The 26351-nt window shown below is 44.8% G+C and overlaps 1 long non-coding RNA gene across 1 annotated transcript; it reads left to right on the top strand.

Annotated features, from left to right (window-relative positions):
* Positions 1-24510: 24510 nt before the first annotated feature.
* On the top strand, positions 24511-24999 carry LOC117045113. Its single transcript, XR_004426400.1, has 3 exons — positions 24511-24578; positions 24718-24811; positions 24915-24999. It is a non-coding gene; the product is annotated as an uncharacterized LOC117045113 (long non-coding RNA).
* The last annotated feature ends 1352 nt before the right edge of the window (positions 25000-26351 follow it).

Raw genomic sequence — 26351 nt, 5'->3', positions numbered from 1 at the left:
AATGTTTGACAGCAAAGGACAATGTTAAACAACCAAGCAAGATGTTTTCAAATGATGGAAACATTTCAGAAAATCATTTTAACGCTCGGAAAATGCGTTTTTAAAAACCCTTGAACAGGCATGCACATTTAGAAAGTGTTCTCTTCCTCCTTCCCTCTTCCCTTTGCCTCTGTTCTATTAAAGGTCTTTATTGCAAGTCATTAAGTATTATGGCAACTCCTGTCTTTATTGGGTATAAATCGGTGGCTTTGCTGATTCCGTCTGACATGTCATTTGTTAAACAGCACAATTGTATGTAAATTAGCTTCTGAGCGAACTGATGCATCTGTGTGAGCGCCCAGTGAAACTGAGACATGTTCCCCAGTGGCAAAGAAAACAGGAAAGTTTGCACATTTTATGGGTTGCCACAAAATGTGTTTCCCTGTAAATCATCCAGGCCTGTTCCTAGTCACTATTCTATTTTCTGTGCAAATATAAAATGATTTTCATTTAACAATGAATGTTCCGACAACTTCCCTCCCATAAAGACACGATTCTGGAATGTTATGCCGAGTTAAACACGGTACAATTTTGTCTTGTGGGTTTAAATGACACCAACAACGTTCTATCGAAGGTGGCTTTTGCCGCTGGCTTTAGCTTGTTTCAGCCAACCACTAAATGAACCAATAGTCACAAACCAGGCTGTTAGTGCATTTCATATGTCCCTGGAGATCACTAGGCCAGTCGCCCAGCTAGGACTCTACCTCTGTATGCTTAATGAAGTATATTCACACAAGAGACACACATATATCCTCTTATGCACCTTGTATATAAACCACCCAGACCAGAACACTGATAGTCAAAGCAATAAACTTATATTTATTAATAGAAAATAACAACCAGGGCAAGTCACCACCCTATATAGAGCACTGTGAGTTCAAATAGCCTATTTCCCAAACCTGGAGCTCCAGCTCTTTTTGGACTACAATTCCCATCATCCCTGACCACGGGTCTTACTAGCTAGGGGACTTGTAGTTCCAAAACAGCTGGAGACCTAAGTCTGGGAAACATTGGCCTAAGGTAACCGACTTTTCTTAACAGTTCTCTGAAGAAGAAGAAGAAGAAGAAGAAGAAGAAGAAGAAGAAGAAGAAGAGGAGGAGGAGGAGTTTGGATTTGATATCCCGCTTTATCACTACCCGAAGGAGTCTCAAAGCGGCTAACATCCTCCTTTCCCTTCCTCCCCCCCACAACAAACACTCTGTGAGGTGAGTGGGGCTGAGAGACTTCAGAGAAGTGTGACTAGCCCAAGGTCACCCAGCAGCTGCATGTGGAGGGGCGGAGACGCGAACCCGGTTCACCACATTACGAGTCTACCACTCTTAACCACTACACCACACTGCCTCTCCTAAGTCTTTGCCTCATTCTCCCCTTCATCTCATTCTCCGACTCTCACCTGCAACCCTTCGAGGGACACTCTCCTCCTGTCACTCAGACTCCATCGCCCTCCCATGCTGTCAAATGTTCTCCCACCAAGTCATCCAATACTCAGTATCTTGTCATTTAACCACATGCACCCATATGACTCTATGAGATTTTTCCCGCTGTATGGAAAATCATTTCTTAAGCAGGGCTGGGGGTGGGTTTGGCTATGTCCCTACCATTGTTATTTCTTCCATTTATGGACCTCCAAGTGATTTCACAATATAATACCACAAGATCCAGTTTTTTTCCAATAAATTTCTAGGGTGCTCACAGTGAATAGACCATCAAGTAAACCGGAAATTGAAATAACAAACCCTTCAGCTGTTACCTTTCAAATAGTCCTTTGTTGGTCGCAAATGCTCTCTTCACTTTGATATTTTTAGTAAACTAGGCAATTATATATTTAGCCTAGTATATGATGTTTTCTTCGATGTTGTTATGGCAACTGGTTCTATGCACTCTTGAGGTAACATCACTTCATATAAAACTGGTTGAATAACTCTGACAATCAAGCATGCCATAATAGATTTTATGCTAACAAGATTTTCTTCTCAGAAATAGAGGCATTAAATTTACAAATATATATACTGTATATATTTTTTTAAAAACTTTTAGAAAGCCCCCAAATGTGCTTTCATTGGTAATCCCTAGCATTTGTTTTTGGTCCTGTCAGCACTAAGGTTTGGTTCTTGGATATTTTGAATCACATGGAGCAGGATTCGTAATAAAAGAGTCAAAGTCTGGTGGTTCCCTCACTGCAAGAAGTGAGGTTACAGGGAACCAGGCAGAGGGCCTTCTTGGTAGTGGCGCCCACCCTGTGGAACACCCTTCCATCAGATGTCAAGGAAATAAACAACTCGCCAGGAGAGGCGGTCCCTTAGGTACGAGGGTCCTAGGCCACATAGGGCTTTAAAGGTCAAAACAAGCACCTTAAACCTGACCCTGTACTCCACCGGGAGCCAGTGCAGCTGGTAGAGCATTGGATGAATGTGGTCCCGCGGCAAAGACCCCGTGAGGAGCCTCGCTGTGGCATTGTTTTTATTGTCTGTTTGTTTGTTTTTGTTGATGTGTATGTTATAGTTTGTTAAAACTAATAAAATTTTAATTTGAAAAACAAAAAACAAAACAAAAGGGCTTTTCTTATGCTTCCTTTAATATGCAGACAAAACCATTTATATACTTAAAAAAAAACTTTGCATAGTACAATACATTTCTAGAGTTCAGCTTCAAATGTTTTTCACCCAGGATCTGAAATAGTAACACAAGAAATGGTTCATGGGGCTAAGTTTTCACTGTGCCAAAGGGAATAAAGAAAAGAAAGGCTTACCCCTGGCAATCTGTGGCTAGGTACTGGCAATTCTCCCCACCCCCTTTTTTATTTTTAGAAGCTGATTCTGAAGGTCACCTTCAGCCATTCTGGAATTCAGAGAGATAATTATCATAGCATGGAAGATTTCCAGTCTTCTGAAATGCTTAACAGTTCCAAGGCAGAACCTGCTCGCTGATAATAAAAAAGGCATTTCTAATCTGCACAAATCCCTTTCTTGCCCAATCTGTAATTGAAAACGTACACTTCAGGTTGACCTCTCAACTTAGCAGCCAACCATTTCGGAAAGCAACGCTCACCTGTGGATAACAGAGGCAGTGGAGTAATCTTCCAGGTTAATATAGGCAAAATGGAGATGGGAGGGGGGATAGGAAGAAAACTGAAATTAGAAATCTATGTAAATCATATAGCTCTTGAGTATGCCAAGCATTAATGATCCAGCACTTGAATCCAATAAAAAACATTGTCATTTCTCATCGTTTCACTTGCACTGTTAATTATAGTGATTCAAAACCAAACTATCATATTGGACTATAAATGGGAGGTGAATGGGAAACGGTAGATGAGCATAATTTCTTATCTCATCATGTCTCAACCTGTGATACTTCCCCAGTTGTAACAGGACTGAGTCCTGGCTATTGAGAAGCTCTTACAGTGTTGCTTGACGATGTAATTCTGGAATCTTTGTCCAGTATTAAAATTATTGATTTTTCGCAGAAAACTCTTCTGCAGTTCAGGTCCCAGCATCAGAAGTCTGTACTGTTATACAGTTGTGTTGTGCGCAAAAAGACCTAGCTTCAACCCATGAAATCTCCAGTTTAAAAAATGGATCGCAGGGCAGGTATAAAATACCTCTTTGCCCAAGACCCTACAGATCTGCTGCCAGCTACGAGCGGACGTATTTTTCTATGCAATTTCCCTAATATAAAGCAGTTTTTTATATTTATATTACTAACTCATGCATTATTGCACACTTTACCCTAGTATATGCAGTTTTGTGCACACTACTTGACTGAAGAACTGTATTGCAAAATTTGAAGGAGTGTGAATTTTGAAGAATGGCTCCGTTTCATTTTGCATATTGTTTCGGAAAGTGTGAATTAGCTAAGTTCAGCTTAGATGAACTGAACAGTCTTTCTGCCTACACAGCACTCGCGGTTCTCAAGAGAGAACTCTGTGGGAAGCACCTGAACCCCTGAGCCATATTTCCCTCTCTGAGGACTCAGCTACATTAGTCAAAAAACAGTGTTTAAAATGTGTTATAAACGTGCAACACCAGATGGCGATGTAGAGCAAACAACTTTTGCAGGCAATTTTACGTACAGTTTTTCCCCTTTTGTTAAAACAATTTAATTTATGACATATATAGTGTTCTTTTCCTGTGTGTAGATCCACCCTGACTCTCCTGTTTCTTTGCTCTCTATCCCCCTTCTCAGGATGAATATGCCATTGCTGAAGAGGCAGATATACCGGTAGTTGAAAGGTACAATGGCAAGATCTTCTTCCCACTGTCAAGGGCTCAAAGCCAGAGGCCCAAAGTTTGTGTTGCTTGGGGCACAACTGTGGCTCATGCAGAGATGATAGCTTCCTACGGGGCAGGCTGTGGATAAGACATCCCCTTCACAACATGAGGCAGGCTGGAGCAGCTGCCTCAGGCGGCAGAACCCCAAGAAGGCCGCAAAGCAGTGTCAGGTTGCAGCGAGACCCTGCCCAAACCTCACAAGATCTTGGGCACTCTTTGCGATCTTGTGACAGCTCTGCAAGATCTTGCCTGAACCTGCTGCCGCTGCTTTGCCATACGGCGCAGGTGGGGAGTGCATTAGCTGTTACGCAACTATTTTATTGAGAGAAGAAAAATGAACCCCCATTTCTCCTCCCTAGGCTGCCTGGTGGCGCCAGGGAGCAGAGTAACTAGGATGGTGGGGGAGAAAGAAGAAGCAGGGCATCTGAAGGGTCAGAGGGCAGTGGTGTAAGGAGTCCCTGAGGGTTATCTGGCTCAGGGACTCCTGAAACACAGCAGTGCCTCTAGATATAGGTCCATCTTCGGTAGAGACCATCCTCAATTTGGTGGCCATATGCGTGATCAACCACTAGAACCCCTTCAGTCTGCCAGGATTGGGGCTCCCTTTGCTAATCACTAACTGGCTGACTTGTGTAATAAAACTCACCGAGGCCTGTAATTCTAGAATAAGTAAAGTAAAGGTAAAGGACCCCTGACCGTTAAGTCTAGTCGTGGACGACTCTGGGGTTGCAGCGCTCATCTTGCTTTACAGGCCAAGGGAGCTGGTGTTTGTCCGCAGACAGTTTTTCTGGGTCATGTGGCCAGCATGACTAAGCCGCTTCTGGCAAAACCAGAGCAGCGCACAGAAACGCCGTTTACCTTCCCACTGGAGTGGTACCTATTTATCTACTTGCACTTTGTCGTGCTTTCAAACTGCTAGGTTGGCAGGAACAGGGACCAAACAATGGGAGCTCACCCCGTCGCGGGGATTCGAACCGCCAAACTTTTGATCGGCAAGCCCAAGCTCTGTGGTTTAGACCACAGCACCACCTGCGTCCCCTTAATTCTAGAATATTTGCACTTAACTCTTTGAGATACTCTCTAGATAGAAGAGAAAAGAGCATGTGCTGGGGGGGGGGGAATCTGCCAAAACTATTGGAGAAATCTGATTGTAAAGAAAAAAAGCAGAGGAATTGGGTGGGAGGAATTCTGTGCACAAATAAAGCCTTCCTTCACGTCTTCTCTCTGCTTTTCTTTAAAAGTCAAGATTGGAAGAAATTTGGAACAAGGGCTCCCTCTTCAGGTAAGAAGTCCAGCACACCATCTCAGTTGGGCTTTTCACGCAAACTCAAAACAATATTTGCCTTCACCCATAATGTATAAAATGTTGGGCAGATATCACCCCCACCCCCACCCCCACCCCCAATTTATTTCCCGCCCATCTCCCCAAGATGCCAGGCAGGTTCAAACCATTAAAACACAATATTAGAAATAACTTAAAACTATGTAAAATTATAGACACAAAATGGGTCCTGAAAATAAACATCTCAAGGGTCAAAAGCCAAAGCAAAGAAGTGTGTCTTCAGCATTCTCTGAAAGCTGTATAATGAAGATGCCAGTTGCACCTCTGTGGGAAGGGGGTTCCACAACTTAGGGGCTGCCACAGAGAAGGCCCTGGGCTGTCACCCCCTGAGCTTCTGAGGGTGAGGAAGGAAGTCTGTAGGGAAGGAGGCAGTCTTTTACAGGTATTTGGGGCCTGAGTCACTTAGGGATTTAAACACTAATGTGAGCACCTTGAACTGGGCCTGGAATTGATCAGGCAGCCAGTGAGGCTGTTTTAAAACAAGGGCTATATAAGATCTGAAGGAAACCCCCAGCGAGTAAACGGGCTGCTACATTCTGGACCAATTAAATTTTCCGAGTCACCTTCCAGGGCTTCCTCACTTAGAGCTCATTACAACAACTCAATCTGCTGCGTTCGCCAATCTAAATGCGATGTGCTACTGCAAAATGCACTGAAACTGTTCCATCACTATCTTGTGATCCAGTTGATAAAACTTTGACTTTTGTTTTATGTTATTGTTTATGGTATGCACATGAATGCACATTGTAGAGTGGCTGGGGGGACCCAGCCAGATGGGCGAGGTACAAATAAATTATTATTATTATTATTATTATTATTATTATTATTATTATTATTCAACTATGTTTTTCTATTTCCAAAATATTACACACACACACACACACACACACACACACACACACACACAGTGCTCTTTTCCTGGGGAGACGCAGGGGTAAGCAAACCCCTAAACATTTTGTGAATCTTTGTACTTTTGTCCATTTACTGTATTTATTTTTCCCCATTTGAACTATAAAATTGGGATTTTCTTGAGTCAAAATGAGAGTACCCCTAAAATATATTTAGAAAAAAGCAGCGTGTGTGCGTGCACACACATGTATATATATCTCACACCTAATAACTCAGTCTGGAAGTTCACAGACAAATCACCTCTGCCCAAAAGTAGCTGGAAGTGGTGAACCAGCCATAGCTGAAAAGCAAGCATCATTGATTCAGCTATTTCTGCCCAACCAATATTTCCCAGTTTTCACTTGCTTTGTAAGAAGGGATTAAGTTACCACTAAGAAGTGTATGCACCATACTGTGGTTGGTTGTTTTTTTTTTTAAGACACTGCCTTTGCTGGTGCTAGACAACATGAAATTGGATAAAGGGGGGAATTGGAGGATATTCGTTAAGTGTAAGTCTCTAGCGATGGGCACAGTGGCAGACAGGCAGAAAACAGGTGTGTTTGGGATGCAATCCATAGTCTCGGCTAATTAAGAGATCTGTGCCTCAGAGTTCCCAGTAGTGGTCTAAGATATTCTGCTGCCTGAAGCAGAGCTCAAACTGAGCTGCCCCCTGCTGCTAGGCTCAACGCTTTAAATAATAATAATCATACTGTGCTATTCAGACAACAGCTCTTGCCTTCATCCATTTCCCCAGACCCTCCAAAAGTTCCTATTTTCCAGGGACACCCCTGATTTAGAGAAGCCGTCCCAGTTTCTGATTTGATCCTGGAATGTCCCACTTTTCCTTAGGATGTCCCTGTTTTCATTGGAAAAACGTTGGAGGGTATGGAGTTATCTGACCCCTGAGTCGTTTGAACGCAATCCTGTATAGGGAAGGTTTTTTAATGTTTGATGTTTTGCTGTGTTTTTAAATATATTGGAAGCTGCCCAGGGTGGCTGGAGCAACCCAGTATAGTGTGTGGGGTATAAAACAGCAAAATTATCATTATGGAATGGGATGTCCCGATTTTCATTGGAGAAACATTGGAGGGTATGTTCCCCCCTCACCTGAAACGTGCGATTTCACACTGCTGCATGGCGGAGCTTGTCCTGGGCTGACATGCATATGTTCATTTTTAAATAAAGGATACTGAGGCTACAGTCCCTAGGCCCTGGCAAATGCCTAGGGCAGAGATGGGGAACCTGTAGCTCTCCAGATGTTGCTTATCCACAACTTCTCCAGATGTTGCTCATCTTGACCACTGTGCATCCTGGCTGGGCCTGGCGGGGCTCCAACAACATCTGGAGGAGAGTCCCATTTTCCCTATCCCTACTCGAGAGCCAAGCCAATGCTCAGGCACCAGTGCTCTGAAGCATCTCCTGCAATCTTATAGTCATAGGAGTCACTCCTGCAACTGTGTGTATATCACACTGATGTTTCTTCAAGCTGTTTCCTCCCTGGTGGTGACTTGATGGTGTCTCATCTTACAGCCAGCTTTGTGTGCGAGAAGTGAAACAGCCCTCCATCTTTCTTTTAGATTCCCTGTGTCAGGAGCTATGGGCTGTGAGCAACGCCATGCATTTAGAAGGAGGCTGTTTCCATAGATATTTTAAAATAAAATGGTAAGCAGCTGCAATTTTAGCTGGCTGTGTTTCTTTAACAGGCTACTGGCAGCTCAGCACGAGTCTTGCTTTTTTCCCAATATGGCTCGATAGTGACTTTTCCTTGTCCAGTGAAGCAACAGGAGGGCTATATATATTTAGCTATACTGCTATATAATTTTCACGATTGCTCAAAAGGGGAACATTCTGTCTCACGGCCATATCTTTAATATCTTAAATTTGTTGGCTCACGATGTATTAAACCATACTCCTCCTCTACCACAATCCCTTGTTGATTGAAGCCGAGAGCACAATTTCCTTTGTACTCAACATTACTTCTTCCCATTTTTAAAAATAACTGTGTGGAAATGATTTTTTAAAGATGTGCCATGTGCTTATTTTCCTAAACCTATAAAGCTACGGGTGGCCTGGTCTTCCAAGTCGAGGGACAGTCATTATTATGCAGAAAGCATAATTCTAATTATGCCTTGATATAAAACAAACAACTAAAAATAAAACAACATATGTAAAGCAGATTTTAAAGAAGCAGGACCCTAGTTTGCAATGACTTCAAGAAAGAAATATACTATCGGGCAGGAATTCAAGAACAATGGCTGCATTTAAGATTGCTGTAAAGGGAACTTTTATACTTTACCACAATGCCGGTTGCCTTGTTCCCATAACTGGTGCTTTCACTGCCATACATCCGATGAAGTGAACTCTGGCCCACAAAACATTACTCTAATAAATGTGCTGGTCTGCAAGGTACCACCATCCATGGTGTTTGATTGGATATGAAGAGCTGTGCTGGATCAAACCAAGGAGTCGTCATTCTGTTTGCAACTGTGGCCCATCCTACTGTCTCCAGGAATACCACAAGTGAAGTGTAAAAGCAACTGACTTCCCCCATTATATATGTCCCTAGCATCTGGTGCTCAGAAGTATTCTCCTTCTAAAAGTAGAAATCTAATTCAGTTGTTGTAGCATGTACAGTCGTTTTTTTCCATGCTACTGGCTTCAAAGCTAGTGCCACATCCTGAGGTGATTTTCATCTCCATTTCCTAATAATTTATAATACTGAGCTTGCCCCCTTTTCATTACATTTAAAGTTAGGATGATTACCCGGGTGCCCTTAACTCTTATGTCAAATCTCATTTGCCATGTTGTCCACTTAGAGAGAACTTCCTGGAGGCCTCACAGTCTTAGTGGCGCCATGAAGCAGCGCACAGAGCTTTTTTCTAATCTACCTATTCCATGAAGCTGAAATGAATCGTAAATATGTACAGATATACTTGCTCCCATCTTCCTTAAAAAAAAAAAAGACTTTCATTTTCCTTCTCATCTTATGTTGTCTGCAGGGCTGGTCCAAGATGTTTAGCTGCCTGAAGTGGAGCAGCAGATAAAATGGCGGCTCCCACCCACCAAGTGAAGGTGCTTGGTACCCAAGGCAAGCCTAATTATTTTGGTACCTGAGGCAGAAAGTCCCTCTGCCTCCTCTCATTCCTGGCAGCAAAAATATAATAATATATTAAATAACCGACAACTTGCTGTCCTTTCATTACTCCAGGGGTCAGGAACCTCTGACTTCGAGGGCAGGTAATCAACATGGGCCTGTGAGGCCATTTTAAAAAAAATAATAATCATGCCCATCCACCAATCTTGTCTGATTTGAAGAAAACGCTCCTACAGGTTTGTAGCCCCAGGTGCTTCAAAATGCCCTGTTGGATTGGAAACTTTTTGTTTGGATGAATACACTCACAAAGTCACATGATTCGTCTCGACTCTACCAGTTTGCTGAAGAGGTTTCAGCAGTCAGCTCCAAAATACTGTAAAAAGGGGGGGGGGGGAGTTGCCATGCTAATTCTCGCATCCTTTTAAAAAGTCCATCTCCGTAAGAATACTAAAATACTAGCACTGTTTTCAAAGTAAATTAACTACAGTAACCTGCAGAAAGGATTCTTATTTCTCATTCCAGAGCTACTGCCATCCCACTTTGAAGAAGTGTGCATGCACACGAAAGCTCATACCAAGAACAAACTTAGTTGGTCTCTAAGGTGCTACTGGAATGATTTTTTGATTTTTTAATTTGTTTCCACTTTTTTTACAATCATCACTCTCTCTTTCTTTCTCTTTCTCTTTCTCTTTCTCTGAGTGTACATACCTGTGTGCCAGCTCAGAATAACATTTCATGCACTTGATGGTTCAAGCTCTTGCCCTCAAAAGCATATGACTTGCACGATAAATCTGTTAGTCTTTAAGATGTCATGTTAAATAATTTTGGGATGTCAAAGAATGCCTTTGCCTTATCTCTTGCGACTACTTCTCTTGGCCTTCAAATAAAGGACCTAAATTGGATGACCTTTACTATCTTGGTGGAAGTGTTAGAGTAAATGGGGGGAAACATTACTTTGTTCATGTATACATGACCTTTCGTGCTGTCAGTTAGGCAGAGTGATTTCCAGAGCTTAACACGGTTGACAACCTATTTGAGAACTGCCTGGAAAAGCGAGGAGAAAAATATGGACACCAGTTAACCTATGGCATCGTCTCCGGAAATTGAGCTTTACTATGCATAAGGGTCACTGTGTCTTAGATAAATCATCATTTTCAGTTCTGGCAAAGGCGTCTGAACACATTTTCTGTGTTGCTTTATTTTATTTTATTTTTAAATATTTTCATTAAATTTTATAAAAACAACAAAAACAAACACATACAAAACAATACAACAATAAAAACAAATCTATAATAAAAATTAAAAAGAATTATTCAAATCACTTATTTCTCTCCTTAACATTGTCTTCTTCAGATACACTGAAACAGAAGTCACCAGACCCTTATATATAGTGAGAGAGTGGGGAGGAGTATTACTCAGAAGGGTGGTGGGGTATTACTCAGAAGTGTGCATGCACACGAAAGCTCATACCAAGAACAAAATTAGTTGGTCTCTAAGGTGCTACTGGAAAGAAGTTTATTTATGGTGGGAGTAGATCACATTTTCTTGGAAGTTGGACACCCCTGGTCTATACCATCTACCACAAGACCAGCCAACGTGGTGCCTTCCACATACCATTGGACTCCAACTCCCATCAGCCCTGACTATTGGTCATGTTCACTAACTGATGGGAGTTGGAGTCACGGGACACCTGGAAGTTGTCTACCTCTAAGTACCAAGCAGAATTCTACCATTCATTGGGTCTGTAGAATGGTTACTCGCCATGATCTGCCATTATCAACTACTGGGCTTGGAGACATTCCCCTGTCCCTCCCCCCCCAACCCCCGTGGCATCAGGCTAGTGTCCACCTATTGCTTGGGGTTGCTGGTTGCAGAGCAAAGTTATGTCATTCTGCACAATCGAGGGTGAAAATCTAGTTCTGAACCTTGTGAGGTACAACAGGGCTCAGAGCACATGCCTTCTTTCTGCACATGTTTGTGACATGGTTGATTCAAGCCTACTTGGTTTGGCTGCAAGGGAAATGGAATATGTGAAATTGCTGAATATGTGCAGAAGCTCCGATCTGGCATGCCTTGCATTCTTTCCTTGGCAACAGAACGGACAGCCTGCTTTTGCTTGTCACCATTGCAAATGGCAGCAGCGTTCCCCAGTGCCGCCTCCTCTGTTATACCCCCTAACTTGCTTTCTTTTAAAAATAAAATGTCATTTTGTTGCAGTGGGAGGTGGGGGACACAGTCTCCTATGCAAATATAGGAGGGTGCTTATCTTCTAGGCAAAGTGTAAATATAATAAGAGAGGAACATTAATGAATTTTTTATAGTCTCCCTATTGTTTACCTCCCCTCTGTCCTCCTTGTCTTTCAATAGCTCCATGTGTTTGCTTCCCCTCCCCCCTTGCCCTCCCCCTGGCGCATAAGAGATTTATAAATAGGAACATTTTGTTTCCTGGCATTTCTACTTTTGTTATAGTTTAGATCTTTGTTGGGATGTTGCAGACAATCATAGAATCACAGAGTTGGAAGGGACTGCAAGGCTCAGCAAGGCTCATCTGGTCCACTTCCTGCAATGCAATGCTATGTAATGAAGCTTCTTTCTTAGCTTGCAGCATTTTGCCTATAAAGAATGCAAAGAATACTGTATTAAAGACTGCAGAGGAAAATGCAATGGGGTTCGTGAAGCGGAGATGGCAGAAGAGGATAGCTAAGGAAAGGTTTTGAGCAAGAGTGGTCTTGCATAACTTGTGGTGCAGAACTCAGCCTAGCCAACCATGAATTATGGCCTGCTAGCTTCTTGATAACAGCTGTTCTTTGGAAGGCCCAGGCAGGTAGCAAAAGTAGGAAGTTTATTCAGCTCATAGTGTGGGCTGACATGTGTGGCAAGCTGTGACCAATTCGATGTGTTATACCAATCGTATAGGCTTGATTCCTGTCTCAGCATGATGACATCAGTGCCCTGCGCACTTGCTGATCCCTGACTGTGCAGCTGTTGAATACTACTTATAGAGACAGGATAGGAGGTCTTAAGGTTCAAAGACCCACAGTACAAATACACAAAAACAAATCCACAAGGCAGAGTAGCATCATGAAATTCAGATACAGCACACATACCAAATCTTCAGCTGTAAAGAGACTGGTTAGCAATCACCATTGCAAAGTACAAAAATAATAACAATGGAAGGGTCAACATGAAATTAATATAGTTGCTGGACACATTGCACCATCAGTATTTTTTCTTTAGCTTATGGTTTTAAAGAAATGGCCCATCTAAACTTCTGCTGAGAGTCTGTGTGGTTCACTAGAGCAGCTGGGTTCTTTTAGTCAACCATAGGCTATGTGATGGCCTGGGAGTCAGACTCTGATGCTGAACCTGAGGGATCCCAGCCTGCACAGGATTCCCCGCCTCCAGAACCAGCTGAGCCGGGGCCAGGGCTTGAGCCTGAAGGATCCCCACCTGTGCTGGATCCCCAGGTGCAGGCATCAGTGGAGTCTGCTCTGGCTCCTGATGGGAGGGAGGACCCATTGCCTGCAGGTGCTCCACTCCCAGCCTCTTCAGAGGAAGCTGAGGCTGCCCCTGGGTCTAGTAACCCACCAGCCTCTCCTGAGCTACAGAGGCTCAGGGCAGAGAGTCGAAGGGAGCTAAGTGCCTACAGGAGGAGTGCTCGCCTCCAGGCCCGGAGGAGAGGCGAGTCTCCGGAGGATCGGGGCCGCCCTAAGCATAGGGCCAGATAAAAGCCAGCCAGACCCAGCCCAAGTTGCGTGAGCAACTTAGTTTCAAGCGTATGCTCAACATGCAACCTCGTGCCTGCACCTGCCTTGGACCTTGACCTGCTCCCTGCCTCGCTCCCTGCCGGACTGACCTCCTTTGGACCCCTAGACCCAGGACTGGACTTGGACCTTGCTTCACAGACAAACCCCTGGGGCCAGCACAGGCTATTCTAAACTCTCATGTTTCAGCTTCCTATCCCTGTTCAGTTTTTAAGTCAGAGTAATTTTTCGTTATTAAGTCATTCCCACCCCACCCCCAAATGAATGGATTAGGAATAGCCTAGACTGTATAGGTAGGGAATATCATACAGAAAGCCAGTGTTGTGCAGTTGGTAGTGTGTTTGACTTCAACCAAGGAAACCTATCCATTTGAAATCCAAACTTTGCCACCAAGTGTGTGGCATTAGATTAGTTACAGTCTTTCAGCCTAACCTACCTCACTGGGAAGTTGCAAGGATAATACTGTATACATAAATTTCATGTACACCATCTGAACTCCTTAGCTAAAGGGTGGATACAAATTTGGCAAAATCTCCGTACATACACCCTTCACTTCACAATATAAAAATGCATTCCCTCACTCAAGCTAGCTAAACTGGGCCCATTCACCATCAGTGGTGTTGGTATTGTTAATTCCAGATTGCAGTAATCAGATGTTCCGTGAGAACATGTGCCAAATTTCATGTTGGGTGGACTTGCCCACTGAGTGAAGCCCATTTTAACTATGAAAATATCAGGTCAGAGTAACAATCTTATGATGGCTTTCCACTGGTGCATCAGCCCAACAAGCTGACATGGGTCTTCTCAAGACTGGCCAAAGCGTGCTATGGCAGTGCCAATCCAGAATGGACATTGTTCATTTACTGCAACTGGAAAGAATAGGTTGGCTTGTCTGAACCCCTCTGCTTTTTATACATGTACCATGCCACGTGGTGTACTTTCAACTTAGGAAGAAGCAAGTGCTTGGAAAGATAAACAAAGGCCTGTTTCATGCAGGCACATTTGTCACTCGATCACTGCAGTGTCAAAAGGGGGCTTGTTTGTGTCCATGAACCATTGCAAATCAAGTAACAGGGATACAGCTTTCAAGTCATCTCAAACCCATTCTTTTCCGTGAAGTCAGTTCACATTTTCAGATATGAGTCACCAAGTGTTGAATCGTTACGTTATGAGAAATCAAGTGAGGTATATACATGTGAAAACTCAGGAAAGTTTAGATATTATTTGCCAGGGCCTGTTGCATGGGATACATGTGTTGGGAGATATTTGTGTTTCCCCTAGTGTTTTAGGTCACCCTGAGAAGAGAAGACTCCCTGGAAAAGACCCTGATGTTGGGAAACATGGAAGGCACAAGGAGAAGGGGACAACAGAGGATGAGATGGTTGGACAGTGTTCTCGAAGCGACTAGCATGAGTTTGGCCAAACTGAGGGAGGCAGTGAAAGATAGGCGTGCCTGGCGTGCTCTGGTCCATGGGGTCACGAAGAGTTGGACATGACTGAACAACAAGTAAGGAGAACCCTTTGGCCTTCTTATGGGGTAAATAATGGCCACTTATAGTATCCCTGGTGAGCAGCAGTTACAGCCCAGCGCGGTGGCTCCCCGGTCGCCCTACTGCACCACTCCATGTTTGGACTGTTGGCACATCCCCTCGGCTGCCGCAGAGGCTCTCAGGCTTGCACCAAACCTGACTATTCAATTGAGCCAATCTGTGGCGGCCTGTAGGGTGTGGCTTGGGAAGCGGACCTGGCTGAAACAGGCTTCACTCAGGTCTGCCCGCCTGCTATTTATCCCGGCCGACTCTGCATGCTGCAGCTCAGTCGGACGGGAGCGTCACCCTCCCTGCTGCCCCCTTTCATTATTAGTTTCTTATTTCTCTAACTGTTTCCTTTGCAGCTTAGATTACTTACTGTGGTCTTTTGTCGGTTGCTGTATTTGGGGCAGGGAAGGAACTTTTCCTGCACGACAGGTTTTGCCTTCCCCATAGCATTGGTCATAACATGGACTGGTTTAGGCCTTGGGTTGAATCCTATAGTCCAGTGGTGGCGAACCTATGGCACGGGTGCCAGAGTGGGCACGCAGAGCCCTCTCTGTTGGCATGCGCCATCACGCCAGCAGTGCCGTTGTTTGGGGTTTTCAAATTGGGGTTTTTAAATCTCCTTGTGAGTAAACTGCTCCCACCCGGCCAGCAGCAGCTTAGAGGCAGTTTATCTTCCCAAAGCAGCTATATTCCTGCTTCCCCCCCCCCCGGCCATTGGTGGGATTTTTTTGCAGCCAGCAGGCTGTAATTCATGCGATTGGTGGCTTTGTCAAGGGTTTTCGTTGATTGGTTGCTGCCTGCGATCCTTGAGACTATGTGTTGTTTCTGCTCCTTGTGCCATAGGAAGTGTTTATAATTCGTGTGAGTGTTCTTCTCCCCCCCCCCAAAACAACTGTGATCCAAGCCCCCCAAAAAAGTTCTGCTAGTCTTGGCAACCCCCCAAAAAAACTCTGGGCAATGCCCCCCCAAGCTCTATATGTTGTTTCTGCTCCGCGTTTATAATGCGTGTGAGTGTTTTTCTCCCCACCAAAAAAACTACTGTGATCCAACCCCCCCCCCCAAAAAAACCCTCTGGCAATGTCCCCCAAAACTCTATGTGTTGTTTCTGCTCTGCGTGCCATAGGAAGCGTTTATAAGGCATGTAAATGTTTTTCTCCCCCCCCCAAAAAAAACAACTGTGTCCCAAGCCCTCCCTCAACAACTCAGGGCAGCCCCCCCACTCATTTTATTATGGTATATTAATTATTATCCCATATTAAATTGCCGTGTTGGCACTTTGCGATAAATTAGTAGGTTTTGGGTTGCAGTTTGGGCACTCGGTCTCCAAAAGGTTCGCCACCACTGCTATAGTCTTTCATCCTATCGGGGTGCGGGTGAAGTGGTGATTCCCCCCTTCCCCCCTTTCTCTTGCTGTGGTGAGAACAGGGTACCCTGGAGGGAAGTCTCTGTCCAAAGAACCAGTTGCGTACGGCTAGCAGGCCATAGAGCTTCCCTCAGCGTTTCAGTATAAACCTGAGTTTCGCGATGGACCCACCTTCCCATTCAGACCCGGTCGTGCCTCAGACCTCTAGTAGGGGGCTGAGAGGGGTATACAGTCAAACCCTAAGCCAAGGTTTACCTACATCTGAAATCAATAAAGTTGTGGCCTTTGTAAATCCCAGACTGTCATGTCCATTCATTTCACCTTCCCTTCTAGATTCAGGCCAGTCCGTAGAACACCATATACTAAGTGCTCTTCACATGGAAGCTCCACAGAAGTTGAACAATAGTTAGTGGGTTTTGTACCTTTATTCTCCAGCAGCGACCATTAGTTAAACTAGCATCAATAGTTTGCACAGTTGCCTGGACACTGATGAGCAATTTTTGGATCGCAGATATGCAATTTGGTCTAATAGGAGCCAAGCTGAGATACATGCAGGAGGTTACTTAGCTGGAATGAGAGTAATCAGTTTGTCTCATTGCCCAGAGAGACATAAGCATACTTTTAACTTTTGGACAGGGTGTGCTATTAGTAGCAATAATGATCTTAAAAAAAAATGGCATAGGAACCAGCCTCATAATTTAGAGTGTTTTGCAATTTGCCAGAAGTTTATGACAGCTAAATTGCACCCAAATGTCAAAGAAAGCTGGGATTGTTGAATGACAGTTTTACATAAGAAAGGCTGACAGCTCTAAAGATTTCACAGTTGAGGCTATTTTAAAATGCACATAGCAATAAGTTTTTATCTCGACCAAGAATTTTTGAAAGAAGGCCCTGTAAGTGATTGCTACAAATATTTGCTCAAATATTTGCTCAAATTTAATTCAATTTGGGCAAAGGCACCCACTTCTGCCCTGTAGTTCAAGAAATTAAAGCCCTATGAATTGTGTTCTATATGAATCTGGTAGTTTCTAGATGCATGAATGCAGCAAAAACTCTGTTTTATCTGTAAAGGTTTACTTCTGTAGAATGCAAAAACATTGAACGAAGAATATTTTAGGAAAATAGCAATAACAAGGATTTGCTACTTTGTGGCACTGAATGTATAAGCCATTTTTTGTCACTTAAAGCAAAAAAAATTGGTTCCGGGAAGTGTGGTGTGATGGCAACACACATGGACAGAAAACTTACCGGTAACTAAAAAAATGGAGTATGTACACAAAATGAAACCTTTCATATTTCCAGTTCCTGTTGGTAGAAGAGTCTGGAGGTAGGCAGCTCCTTTGAGCTGTCTAACGCAAATTAAAAATACTACCTTCAAAACACCAGCACCATTCAAGCAGGAAAGGATAGAGCCATTGTAAGAATTACAATGAATTGATGCTTTTGAATTATGGTGCTGGAGGAGACTCTTGAGAGTCCCATGGACTGCAAGAAGATCAAACCTATCCATTCTTAAAGAAATCAGCCCTGAGTGCTCACTGGAAGGGCAGATCCTGAAGTTGAGGCTCCAGTACTTTGGCCACCTCATGAGAAGGGAAGACTCCCTAGAAAAGACCCTGATGTTGGGAAAGATGGAGGGCACAAGGAGAAGGGGACGACAGAGGATGAGATGGTTGGACAGTGTTCTCGAAGCTACTAACATGAGTTTGGCCAAACTGCGAGAGGCAGTGAAGGATAGATGTGCCTGGCGTGCTCTGGTCCATGGGGTCACGAAGAGTCAGACACGACTGAATGATTGAACAACAACAACAAAGAATTACATTGAGGGGAAGGGGTAATGAGCCAGGTTTTCCATTCCTCATGCTCACATAGACATTGGTGTTCTGTTGCAGAAATTTATCCCGTATGTCAGTAGGGCGATCTAGCAGGTGAAAAGGCTCACCTAAATCTTGCCACCACAGTTAACAAAATAAGATGCTAGGAATGAGAAATGTAGATTTGGACATGTATGGAGCATAACTATTTTTTATTATTATTGCAAATTGTAGATGGCGTGAAAGCTTGTTTACTTCAGAACAAATTCACACTTTCTCTGTGCCACGACTAAGGCTCAAGCCCTAAACACATTTGCTTGAATTCTGTGTAATTTACTTTTGAGTAAAAGTGCATGACATGTTACATGTAGTCCTCAATGACTTTCTAAAATAAAAAGGAACACTGTAAGCAAGCTACTGTATTCTCCCCCTCAATAGCTCCCTTTCAGAAACAATTTCTGCTGTAGATGACACCACTTTGACCAAAATAGAGTTTTGAAGTACATATTGTACTTTCTCCTGAGAACTGAAAAGCTTGTATCAAAGAGTAGACATTTTAAAACAATTCCTGAAGGGGGTATATTTTCACTGTGGAAGCTGGTTCTAGTTCAAATGTACTTTGAGAATAAATTGAAAATATCCTCTTTCCAACTGTGTTTATTTGATCTTAAAGGTGGAGTTTTCCCTAAGTGCCTTTTCATAGATCATAGCAATAAAATAGTCAGAGATGCATTTAGAAACTTATAGTAGCCTTAGATGTGTTTATATTGAGATTATGCTTCAACAATTGTTTTCTCATTATGTTTGTCAAAAAAATTCATACATGGAATTCGCATTTACTTAGGATCGGACAGGTAAGTCATATATTGTACTATGCAGAATAACATGTGATGACTTATGTGGGTTTTCGCTGATCCTTAATTGCACAGGGAAGTTAGGATCGGAGATCATATTGCAAATGCAATATGCTTCTGTAGGGCCATCATGTGTTGCAAACTCCACTGCCGGTGCAAGGCATAGAGGAATTTTATAATGCCATCCTTCATACCTGATACTGATGTTTTTATGGATGCATCCTAGATTGGACAACCAGGGGAGTGGGATTTCAACCATCACTAATTCCATGTTGTCTTCATGAACTTTCCACTCACTGCAATTTATTTCACACATAAAAGACAGCCTTTTGCCTAGAGATTTGGTATAAAACTTAAATCATGCCTCAAAGTCAAATTTAAACGAGAAATCGTATGGAGGGTGGTGAAAGGTGACAGGAAGCAGATATTAAAAGAGAAATTCCACAGGGACCAATTCAGACTTCAGAGTACCAAATGCTAGTTTGCTCCAGCAAAGCAATGTGTTGGAAAGAAACCAAAACAGAAAAAGGGAAACAGAAAATGTTATTTGAAGGGTTTATTGAATATGTAAGGCACAGTATAGAATTCCTGCTGGACCAGATAATTCTTTTTAAGGCTTTGTTTTTTATGGGCATGTAGAAAGTAATTTTTAATAGCATGAAGTGGTCTGGAATCACTTAAATGTCTGGAGGATTTGATGAAAGAGTAGAGCTGATGTATATGGAAGAAGAAATTCTAATAGTGTGTTTTGTGCTGACTTCACTTTACTGAAAGCAACAGTTTTTGGCATCCAGAATAGATATATAAGAATAAACAGGAACATTTCAAGGGCAGTTCCAAAACCAGAGACATACATTTTATAGAGGTGTTTAAGGGTCAGCCCTCTGGAAATGCTGAGTGTTTGCTGAGAATGCTTGTTTGAATTTTAAATGCCTTACCCTCAGAACTATGTGTACTCCATGCTTTAAAAAAAAAAAAAAGTCTACGACTAGGCCGTCAAAATTCTGTGCAAAGAAAATTCAAATTCTGTACCATGCATAAATTATGCAAGGAGGGAATCTTTGCAATACTTTTATTTTGCATAATTTAGTCTAGTGCTGCTAGTTGCAGGAGGATGAAAGGCACTGCAGCCACCCTCTCAGCCAATGAAAAATCTTCTATCCGTCACTCCTCTAGTATCTGAATTTTTGACAGGTGGCGCCTTTCTAGAATATCTTAGCAACTCTTATTATCCAGGCACTTTTCTTTTAAATAATATACATAGAAAATTAAATTCTCTACGTTATCCCATGGTCTTCGTTCCCCCCCACATAGAATTTTGTAGTCCTGCAAACTGCAATGGATAGAGCAAATGTGAATTTCAATTGCATTTCAATTAAAAGTAGCTTTCCACTCAGTTGTCCCGTCCATTTCAATGGGAATTAAACGTGTCTCGTGCCCTCCAACATTCTGCCGATCAAAACAGAGAAAAACTTGCAGCATTTCTATTTTTATTTCAAATCCACAGTTCTAAAGTTGCCATTCTTTCTACGGCATATTGCAGTATTCATCATGTGAAAGGCTGGACTGGATGAATCCCAAGGCGGAATTAAGATTGCCAGAAGAAATATCAACAACCTCAGATAAGCAGATGACACAACTTTGATGGCAGAAATTGAGGAGGAATTAAATAACCTCTTAATGAGGGTGAAAGAGGAGAACGCAAAATATGGTCTGAAGCTCAACATCAAAAAAAACTAAGATCATGGCCACTGGTCCCATCACCTCCTGGCAAATAGAAGGGGAAGAAATGGAGGCAGTGAGAAATTTTACTTTCTTGGGCTCCATGATCACTGCAGATGGTGACAACAGTCACGAAATTAGAAGACGCCTGCTTCTTGGGAGAAAAGCAATGACAAACCTAGACAGCATCTTAAAAAGCAGAGACATCACCTTGCTGACAAACGTCTGTATAGTTAAAGCTATGGTTTTCCCAGTAGAGATGTATGGAAGTGAGAGCTGGACCATAAAGAAGGCTGATTGCCAAATAATTGATGCTTCTGAATTATGGTGCTGGAGGAGACTCTTGAGAGTCCCATGGACTGCAAGAAGATCAAACCTATCCATTCTTAAAGAAATCAGCCCTGAGAGTTCACTGGAAGGACAGATCCTGAAGCTGAGGCTCCAATACTTTGGCCACCTCATGAAGAGAGAAGACTCCCTGGAAAAGACCCTGATGTTGGGAAAGATTGAGGGCACAAGGAGAAGGGGACGGCAGAGGACGAGATGGTTGGACAGTGTTCTCAAAGCGACTGGCATGAGTTTGGCCAAACTGCGGGAGGCAGTGGAAGACAGGAATGCCTGGCATGCTCTGGTTCATGGGGTCACGAAGAGTCAGACATGACTAAATGACTAAACAACAACCGAGGGGCGGCCAGTGCGGGAAGGAGGTGGGCGGAGAGGCGGCACACCGGGGGCGCCAAGGGATCGCCGCGCCACGGTGGCCAATCCCTCTAAGACGGCCCTGACAACAACCAACACTTTGAATTGTGCTCATGGGGATTCGAACAGTCGACCTTCTGACCGGCAAGCTCTAGGCTCAGTGGTTTAGACCACAGCGCCACCCGCGTCCCAATTCGGTAAATTACTTAGCATAAATTTACTCTAGAATTGGGTGCCTCTGCCTCAGCTTTCTATATATGTCGGGGACTAACGCTGAACAGCCACACACACACACATATACTGTGGCGCCCTTGAGATTTGTGTGCCTTTGTTTTGCATGCAGAGACCACGAGCACAGCTTGCAGGAAACTGCCTCAGGAGCCTGGCCAGCAAACCCTCCTCCTGGCTTCCCCACATGCCACCCGCGCACCTGCCTGCCCTCCAACAGGACACCCCGGCTACGCCCCAGTTACAACAACCCTGTAAAGTAGGCCAGTGCTATGTGCTCCCCAAATTGCAGCTGAATCCCTCACAGATTGGCGTCTTGCCACTGCTTAAAAGCCTCCAAGGAAGGAGAGTCAACCACCATCCCAGAGAGTCTTACCATCAGTAAGTTCTTCCTAATATTTAGTCCGAATCTCCTCCCCTCCCCTCCCCTCTGGAGAAGCAGAAAAGAAGCTCGCTCCCTCTTGCAGCCCTCAGATATTGGAAGATGGCTCTCCTCTCTCCTCTCAGTCTCCTCTTCTCCAGGCTAAACTTACCCAGCTGCCTCAACCGTTCCTCATGAGGCTTGGTTTCCAACTGCCTCAACCGTTCCTCATGAGGCTTGGTTTCCAGACCCTTCATCACCCTGGTCACCCTCCTCTGCTCACCTTCCAGCTGCTCAATATCCTTCTTCAACTAGCCTGCACTGACTGGCAGCAGCTCTCCCACGTTTCAGATGGGGGGGACACATTCCCAGCGCCCCTGGAGATGCCGCCCAGGACAGAAGATCTGCATACAAAGCAGATGGTCCAATCCTGCGCTATTGGAGACCCCTAGGCTGCCTTGAAGGATGTGGGGATGGTCTCCCTTTGGAAATGGGGCTGCAGGAAGAAGGATGTGAAATGCCGACGTGAATCTGCTGAGAGAAGATGCAGCCCAGCTGCAGGTGGAACAGAAGATGCCTCCAAGTTCTGACAGAGAAGCATCATCTCTCAGGAGGGGCCAGGTCCAGGTGGGGGGAGTTGCCACGGTGACAAGAACCTGCCCTCCTTTGTGACATCTCTTGCTTTTCCCTTAAAAGCCACTGACTTGCAGGCGGCCATTGTGGGTTAGTGAGGAGAGGAGAGAGGAGAGAGGAGGTGGTGGTGGTGGTGGTGGTGGTGGTGGTTGTAGATGAGGAGAGGTGTTGATTTGCTTGTTACTTTTAATTTTATTTATTACTTTTATTTGATTCATTTTATTTGATTTATTTTTATTTGATTTATTTTTCCACTTTTTTATTTTAACACTTTTATTTTACTTTTTCATTTTATTTTCTGTTCTTTATTTTCATATTTTTTATTTTAACATTTTTATTTTACTTTTTGTTCTTTATTTTCATTTTTTCATTTTTTCATTCTGTGAACATTTGTGCACATTTTGTATATATTTTGTTTATAGAGGAGTAGTTAGGGGTAAGTGTAGGGTTAGGGTGGGGGGTTAGGCTTACGCTTAGGGCTGGGTTTGGGGGTGGGGGTGGGGTCAGAATTAGGCTTGGGTGGGCATTTTAGATAGTTAGATAGTTTATAGGAGGGTGAGAATTTTCCGTAAAGAAGATGTGCAGGCTGTAAGTAGCATTCCTTTGCTCTCTCTTGGTCTCCTGGGGGCGGGGGGCGAGTCCTGGGTTCCCCATGCACAGCTTTAGCTCTCTAGTCCACCAGGGAGCTTCGTGGCTGAGTGGGGATTCGAACCCTGCTCTCCCATGTCCTCCTAGTCCAGCCCTCCAACCACTACACCTCTGCCTGGCTCCATTGTGCATCTCTCCAGCTGCCATACAACATCGGCCTTCTCCCCCTTCCTGGGGGTCTCTCTGGCTCCAAGGAAGACTCCACCACCTTCCTCATGTTCTGCTCCTCTTCTGGGACACCTTGATGCTTGGAGGACACTCCTAGGGGTCTCTTCCCTCTCCAGGAAGGGCAGGGCTGTCCTAAGAAGATGAGGCATAGCAGCCCTTTAACAGTGGGCAATGCTTGTCTTTCCTTAGGCTACAGCTCTTGAACCCATAGCACTTGGGTCCTCCTTCCTCTCTCTGCCATCCCTTCGTGTTCTGAGCCGCCTCTTTCCAGCTCTGGTGATGCCCTTTCAGGTCACACAACTGCAGAGATATGGCAGGAATTGGTCCAGTTGCCCCTCCTCACACACAACCCCCCCCCCAAGAATTGGGGCTGGTGGCTTCTGAGACGCTCTCTCTGCTCGTCTCTTCTAGGCTCAGGTGCTTAAGACGCCTGATGGGCCGCAGCAATAGGGTGGCCCCCCTGCAAGGCCCAGAACAGCCTGTGCCATCAGGTGAGCAAGTGGCCCTCCTTTTGGGGACAAAGGAGGGCAGGAATGGGCTAGGGGGGCAGCTAGTAAAAAGATGCACAGAGCCAGATGGCTGGATCCAACCCAAGGTCCATTAGGGCCAACGTCTGGAAACCCAACCCCGCACCCAGTAACCACCCCAGAAGGGGGCTGGGCTGTGGGGCAAGGCAGGGGGCAGTTGTCAGCGGGAGGGGCACCTTCCCTGGGGAGCCATGTTCTGGGGGCAGGAGGTCAGGATTGGCCCCCAAGGCCTGGGGTGTCCCTCCCCTGTGGTAGGACTTGGAATCCAGGAGAAAACTCTTGGAAAAGCCTTGCCAGGGGCTCAGGATGAAGACCAGATCTATCTGCTGGAGATCATCCAGGATTGCCAGGCAGCTCGGCTCAGGGGGCTCTGAACCCTGAAGTACTCCAAGGAGGAGACGGCCTAAGCCATTCTGGTGAGTGATGGGTGGTGTGAGGGACCCCCATGGGGAGGGAGGGGCAGAGAGGGGCTGGCGTTTGGGGTTGGAGCTGTCCTCTGGAGACTCCTGGAAGGAGCTGACTTTCTTCCTCTGCTCTCTTCCAGAAGATCCTTGGCCACTTGGAGTGCTTCAGGGATCGCCCCCTGAGCCTGGCCCTGGCCTTTGAGGCGCTCCTCCAGCTAAGGTGAGTGGGGTCTTTGGGGTGGGCAGGATTGCAGGGGGTGGGGGGCAGAACTCCAGGGGGAGCTCTGGGTGGGCAAGAGCAAGCAGGAGGGAGAGCAAGGGAGGAAGCAGCGTCTAACCCCTTCCCTTTCTCTCTCCAGTTTTATGAGACCCCATTTCAGCCACGCTACGATCAGTGCTATCCTGCACAAGACAATTGAAGCTGTACTGGGGGGACAGGAGGAGGACAAAGAGGTATGTCCTCTGCACTGACTTCCCTTTGCTCATCTCTTTCTTCTTCTCACACCCTGACAAGATTTAACCCAGCACTCAACCCCTCTTCTCTCTTTTCCCGCAGGAACTGAAGAGGCCATTCGAGAGTCTGCTGGGGGGTCTGCTCCTAGAAGCCCCTAATCCTGGCACCCTCCTCCAGCTTCTTACTGTAAGTGTCCTGATGGCATCAGGAGTGGTTTTAGGGTTGCCCCCCGTCCCTTAACCAACTGACTGTCCCATTTCTTTCCTCCTGCAGGACCTCAGATATTACGCCTTTTGGGGAAGCGAGGACGAAAGGAAGTTAGCGGGCAGCAGCATATCCCTGCTGCTGGCCGTTTCACGAAGATTTCCCAAACTCCGAGTAAGTATCTTGCCTTGCTGTATTCATTTCTTTGGTTGCTTCCATCCCCCCAAGAGTACAGCCCCCAGCGACTTTTAATGCAGAAGATGCAGTGTGTATTCCTGGGTGCCAGGATGAGGCCAGAGGCTTTTTCTGCCCCCTTTCCTGGTGCTCCCCTTCCCCATCTGCCCAGGAGGCTGCAGGGCCCAGGGAGGTCCTCTGGGGCAAGGGATTGGGCCCAAACCATAGGGAGACTTGTCCTTCCTGGTGTGGAGTGAGGTTCGTGGTGTCATCTGACTCAGATTTTTCTTTCCTCTGCAGAATACAATAATTCGGCCGGAGCTAGCATGTTTCCGAAAAAATCTAAAAGAAGGTAAGCCCCACACCTTGGGGACAGTGAACCTCCTTGTCCCTTGTTTGCCCAAGACACACCTCCCATGTCTTCTTGCTGGGAATCCTGCAGGTCCTGCTCCCTGCCTGGCAGGCCTTTCCCACCTGGCCTTGGAGGGCAGCGCCCAGACTGACTCCAGCTACAAAAAGCAGACAGGACTGAACAGAGTTTCTCTCTCTTTTTCATTTTCTTCCATCCAGATGACATAATCATCGAAGACATATTAATTAAAATAGTCTTTATTACGGTCCAGAGACCCAACAATTCATTAAAAACAGTTCACAGTTTTGACTGCCCGCCTTCAGGTTATATAAGCATTATGTACGGACTTAGGAAGAGAGATCATTTGTTCTTGCCACCACCGATAAAAACTTCGCCACTGCTAATGTTCTATCATTTATCCGGTCTTCCAGTAGGAACCTGACATAGTAAGCCTCTGATTTTCCCGGGAAAAGTCTTAACAGGGGTAATATCAGTTCATCCCTGGCTTGCTCGAATTTCACACAGTGCAGCAAAATATGCTTTACAGAGTCAATGTCTTGGGCACACGAACACAGTCTGTCCTGATAAGGAACTCCTCTCAATCTGCCATCCAACACTGCAGAAGGGAAGACATTAAGTCTGGCTTTTGTAAATAGCCTTCGGTAATTAGGGACTGTCAAATTTTTGATATAAGCTGCCATCCTAAAGGCGTGCCCATACTGCAGTCCCATTGCCAGCGGACTACAGACTGTGTGTGAGCGACACTGCAGTTCACCGTGTGCAATATCCCAGAGTCTTTGCTTTAGGGT

Source organism: Lacerta agilis, chromosome 4 (genome assembly GCF_009819535.1).
Source record: "Lacerta agilis isolate rLacAgi1 chromosome 4, rLacAgi1.pri, whole genome shotgun sequence".
Classification (NCBI taxonomy): domain Eukaryota; kingdom Metazoa; phylum Chordata; class Lepidosauria; order Squamata; family Lacertidae; genus Lacerta; species Lacerta agilis.
Note: the sequence above shows the minus strand (reverse complement) of the source record. Positions and strands in the feature narration are given on the sequence as shown.